The sequence below is a fragment of the Natrix helvetica genome (assembly GCF_964273705.1).
Source record: "Natrix helvetica genome assembly, chromosome: Z".
Classification (NCBI taxonomy): domain Eukaryota; kingdom Metazoa; phylum Chordata; class Lepidosauria; order Squamata; family Natricidae; genus Natrix; species Natrix helvetica.
Window position 1 is genome coordinate 67,825,957 of NC_138554.1, and position 6,000 is coordinate 67,831,956.

Sequence of the window (6,000 nt, forward strand, 5' to 3'; positions counted from 1 at the left end):
AAATAGAAAGTATTTTCTAGATACCCTGGATGTAGACACTCCTGTTATATAGAATTTCAGTATATTCTTTGATCTTTGAATTAGTTATTACAAAATTGAGGTTGGAATCTCCTTCTACGTTTGGAGATAACAAGATACCAATAAAGGAGAATATTCGTAGTTCGGGTTAAAATGACCATCTTTGATGGTCTCTTGGTTGTTTTCTTGCAGACACTTAATTATCCAAAACAGGTAACCCAAAGAACTGAAGAAACCTGGATGAGAAGTGAAATGTTTTCAAGGAGAAACAAAGAAAGTCCAGTTGCCATTTCAAAAAGCACCTTTGGGAAACCATGACCTGGATGATTGAGAACTTCCCTAGACAAAATAAGTAACATCACTAATATTAGCACTGATAATGTTACCTGTAAGATATCTGTAAGAAAATAACCAAGTTCAGAGAGCACAAAGCCCCCTCAAGTTTGGAAATCTTTTGGAAGACTTTCCATGCTTTTCTTTGTCTATGTTTAATATATGTAATGCTGCTTTTTGTGTTTTCTATCAGTTCTCTGAAATTCTTTGTTAAATTTCCTTCTGAGATCTTTGTCTTTCCTGGCTTTGTCTTCCTCTTCTTATCTTGATAAACATTATTGTTCTGATAACAGTTTTTCTTTCTTCTGTTTCTTTATTTTTGACAGCTTATTTTCATATTCATCTTTAACAGATTCTTTGATTTCATTTCACAGTTGACTGGTTCCACATCGAAGTGATTCCTGATATGTTGTATATGCTCAAATTATGAACTACCCAGAAAGGGTGAAGAGATACTGCTAATAGAATTTACCAGCTTTGTTCAGAAAGCTCCTATAGCAGAAATACTTACACTCTTCATTTCAGTTTAATAATTTCAATTCTCACCTGGCCATACTACAGAAGGGCTGCTAGAATATTTTTATCCTGTATTTAAATTAGTCTTACCAGGAACTATAAACATGTTTAGTATAGAGAGATTGTGCCTTTGAACATATGCACATCTCTCAGATCATACATTATTAGGGAAGAAAGAAACAGAACTTCTCAGCAAATGGGTCTGAGTCCCAGTACTTGTCAATTTAGAGAATGAACATTCAAATCAGTTTTTTTATTCCAACGGCAAAGGTTGTAATCAGAAAATTCACTAAACTAAACTGACTTTAGAAGATAGTGAGCAACAATTTTTATTCAATGCTGTCTATATCTTAGATAATTTGTTTCAAGAAACTGAATGTAAGCATTGCAAATCTGCTTAATATCTAGAATATTCCACTTGGTAGGACCTTAGACTTTGCGGACCAGAACACAAAACTCATTAATTGCTCTCCTGAATTAAAGTCAAACATACAAAAATGTAAATATTGAAAATTGTTACATTATAGATCTAAATAAAAATATTAAAACAAAAAGCAGAAAATACAGAAATAATAATTATTTTATTAGCATCAGCCATTGATAAAGAAGTCAGTGGATAAGAATTCAACATTCTTACATTAATGAATGTATACATTAGTGAAGTGATTACAAGATGTGATTAAAAATATTTCTGTTTAAGTCACATGGTAATCAGAATAAAATACTTGGTAACTGTTACTCAACTAGTTTACCATGATAATTGTTTTTGAGTTTTTGTTGTCCAAAGCTCACTACTCTAAACATTAATTCATTGATTTTCTTAATATTAAAAATCAAAAGCAATCCTATCACCTTCTTAGATTAATAAATGTTAGTAAGGCTTATTCTTTAAATTTGGCTGAGATAGATGGAAGAAGGTGGCAGGAAGAGAAAACATATGATCAAATAATTGATAGATTCAATTAATTTAACAACCGGTTCGCCCAGTGTCAGGTTGGCTGTTGTGGGAAGAATGGCCCATCCTCATCCTCCAGCACATGTGGGATGAGCCTCCCGCGATGACCAAACTGATCCTGGGTGAACCCGTTGTTAAATTACCCTCTTTCTATCAAACTGGATCCTGGATGCTGCACTGCAATGCACAGCATGAGGGAAGGAAAGGGAGCAGGGAAAGAAGGAAAGCGGCCTCCTACTTCCCTTGGGTTGGCAGCTTCATTGCCCATTTCTCCATTGTAGTGTCGTATGCAAAGCTTGCCCTGCCCTGCCCATCAGCACTTGGACCTGTCACCTGGGAAGGGGTCTGTTCTGCATGGGCCTCCCTTTGATTTACAGGAGAGACCCACCTGGCATGGCAGGTTTTCCTGCCTCTCACTTCAGCCAGTTCACCGAACTCCAGAAAAAAATTAGGTATTGGTTTTAGTGAACTGGTGTGAATTGGCTGAATCCCATCACTGCAAATGGTTATGCAGATGCAAGTTACATGTAAGAAGATTACAAGAACCATAACAATTAACAATTTTGGTTGATTAAAATGAATGGTGGTTGAGATAGCCTGAAACCTTATAATAATGCAAATACAACAATCTCTTACTCAAAAGCACTTATATAATAAAGTTTCTTTTTCCCCTAAATGGTTTCCCGAGATCTGCAACATGGGAAGTTAAAATGTTTTAGTACCACTTTGTCTTTTTTTAATCCTGATGTCAAACTTGTATCCATTAACTTTTTTGCACAAAACTCTTTTGCTCAGATTTTAACATGTTTGTCTTACATAGAAACCAAAAAAATATTTGTAGAGATTAAAGATATAACTCATTAGAGCATATGATATGCCCCTAATTTTGTATGTGGAGTCTAATTATTGCAACCTATGAAGTTTATGTTAATGTAAATGGGGAAAGAGGCAAATAGACATCTGGGTGTTGTTGTTGTTTTGCAGACTTTGGTACACATAATAGCATTATCTTGTTGCTTGTAAGAATGCTTCATATTGGATGGTTGTATGTGTGTGTAGCATGTATGTACCCTGTTTCTCTGAAAATAAAGCTTCCCCAGATAATAAGCCCAATTGGGCTTTTGAGACCTTGTTCTAAAATAAACCCTTCCTTGAAAAAAGCCCTCCTTGAAAATAATCTCCCCTGGAAATATTGCAACACAGCAGCAGCCATGAGGTGACCATGCTCACCACCTCCTGCACTTCAAAAATAATAAGACCTCCTTGAAAATAAGGCCAAGCGCTTATTTCGGGAATCAAAAGTTATGTATGTATGTGCAATCCCACTTTTTCAGATACTGAGTGGTATATTGATAAATTTGATTTATAAATGTGATCTATATTGGGGGAAGAAGCACTTCATATACCAATTTTTCTGCAAAATATTTTACCAACAAAATGTGAAAATGAACCCCATATAACAGCAAATACAATTTATTACATCTAAAATTATTCAGATGCAAAATATATACATATATCCATAAAATGAATAAATTAAATTGCAGATTAAATTAAATTATAGCTATGAATAATGGTAGATTATATGTAGCAAAAAAGGCTAAAAAGTTTGGACTTAAAATAAACACATGCAGAGCTGTTCAATGTAAGTAAGAACAAGACATTCCCACATGAGCTGAAGCCTAATTTTTCTAGTAGCACCTCAGGTGAGTTCCTCCCAGTATGGTACAGTATGCCAGAAGAGGTAGTGAAAATCTGGCAGACCGGACCAGTAGCAGCTTGGCCAAGCCCCCATACTGGTGAAAGAAAGACTATCCTGCCATATTGATGGTCCTGTGCAGCGCAGTCAGTTCCAGGATGGCGGAGAGCTAAGGCAAGCTCTGCCACCATTGCCCCCAGGTGCTTCCTGAAGGCAGCCAAGGGAGAGGTCTTCCTGCTTTCACCTTCTTTCTCCCCCTACCGAGACAAAATGGGCCATCAAGCCAAACCTCCTATGCCACTTTCTCGATCCTGCAGGGGGAGTAGGCAGGCCGGAGCGCAGCCAACCGTGGATGGGATAGCAGAGCAGAGTGGAGGGGATGGCTGCATTGAGGGGAGGAGGGGAAAATGCAGGGGGAGCTGGCAGGGAGAGTGAGCAGAGCAGAAGGGAGCCCCATGCCAGCTCTTGGAGTAAGGAGGCAGAGATGCCGGCATGAGGCTCACTTTCCTTACTGCCCCTTCCTTGCTGAGTGCAGCTCAGGCTCTGCCTACCCTGCTTAGCTGTGTGGTTGGGTGGGAAAGAGGTCAGGGGGTGAGCGGTGGTGAGCGTTAAGGGAAGCAAGTGCCAGGCCAGTATCTCTGCCTCCTTCTTTCAAGAGCCACAGAAGCATTGAAGGGAAGAGGGGAAATGCATGGGGACTGGGCAGGACTGATAGGTGAGTAGAGCAGAAGGGAGCCCCACACTGGCTCTCGGAGGAATGAGGCAGAGATGCTAGCATGGGGCCTGCATCCCTTACCACCCCCTTCCCGTCAGCTCAGCCCAGGCCCCGCCTGTCCTGCTTAGCTGGGTGGCTGGGCGGTGAGCATTAAGGGAAGCAAGTGCCAGGACAGCATCTCTGCCTCATTCCTCTGAGAGCCACAGAAGCATTGAGGGGACGAGGGGAAACGCAGAGGGAGAAGGCAGGCCAGGGCACGGGTGGCTGCAGATGGTGAGCAGAGCAGAAGGGAGCCCCACACTGTTGTTTGGTTGTTTGTTTTATTGGATTTATATGCCGCCCTTCTCCCAAAAGACTCAGGGCGGCGTACAACATTAAAAAACACACATCCCGAAAGTTAAAAAGAAATTAAATACATATCCAAAAAAACAAACCCAATTTATAGGACAATACATTTAAAAAATAAGGTAAAATTAACAGGCCAAGCCGGCTTGCTGGAAAAGCCAACTTTTTAGGGCACGTCGGAAGGACCGGAGGTCAAGGATTATGCGGAGCTCCGGGGGCAGCTCATTCCAGAGGGAAGGCGCTCCCACAGAGAAGGCTCTCCCCCTGGGGGTCACCAGCCGACACTGTCTGGCCGACGGCACCCTGAGGAGGCTAACTCTGTGGGATCGTACTGGATGGTGGGAGGCTACTGGTGGCAGTAGGTGATCTCGCAGGTACCCTGGGCCTAAGCCATGGAGCGCTTTAAAGGTCATAATTAATGCCTTGAATCGTACCCGGAAAGCAACCGGCAACCAGTGCAGGCCGCCTAAAAGGGGTGTAACATGGGAGCACCTAGGTACCCCCATGACAACCCACGCGGCCGCATTCTGGACCAGCTGAAGCCTCTGGGTGCTCTTCAAGGGCAGCCACAAGTAGAGAGTGTTGCAGTAGTCCAGGCGAGAAAGGACGAGGGCATGAGTGACTGTGCACAGAGCATCCCGATCCAGGAAGGGGCGCAACTGACATACCAGGCGAACCTGGTAAAAGGCCCCCCTGGTCACGGCCATCAGGTGTTCTTCTAAACTAAGCTGCATATCCAGGAGGACTCCCAGATTGCGAGCCTTCTCTGAGGGGGCTAAAATTTCTCCCCCTATCATCAAAGATGGAACAAGATGCACAAATCGGGATGACGGAAACCACTGGCTCTTGGAGGAAGAAGGAAGAGATGACAGCATGGGGCTTGCTTCCCATACCACCCCCTCCTCGCCAGATCAGCCTAGGCCCCGCCTGCCTTGCTTAGCTTGGTGGTTGGCTGGGAAAGCGGCGAGGAGGCGAGTGGCAAAGAGTGGTAAGGGAAGCAAGTGCCAGGCCAGCATCTCTGCTTCCTTTGTCGAGAGCCATGGCAGCAGGGAAAGTGAGTCTTCTTTGCCAGCCTCCCAGCTGACAAAACAGAAATTTTCACCAACTGGAAGGCATGTCTGTTTGTGAGAGAGGGAGGGGGAGAGAAAGAAAGAGAAAGAATAAGAGAGAAAGAAAGAGGAAGGAAGGAAGGAAGGAAGGAAAGAAGGAAAAAGAGAGACAAATGTAGAAAAAGAAAGAGAGAAAAAGAAAGAGAAAGAAGAAAAGAGAAAGAAAGTGAGATAGAGAGAGACTAAAGAAAGAAAAGAAAGAAAAAAAGAAAGAAAAAAGCAAAAGAAAGACAACTTATTACCACAATTGAGCCCAAAATTTTGGTTGCTAAGCAAGAATGTTGTTAAGTCAGTTTCACCACATTTTACAAGT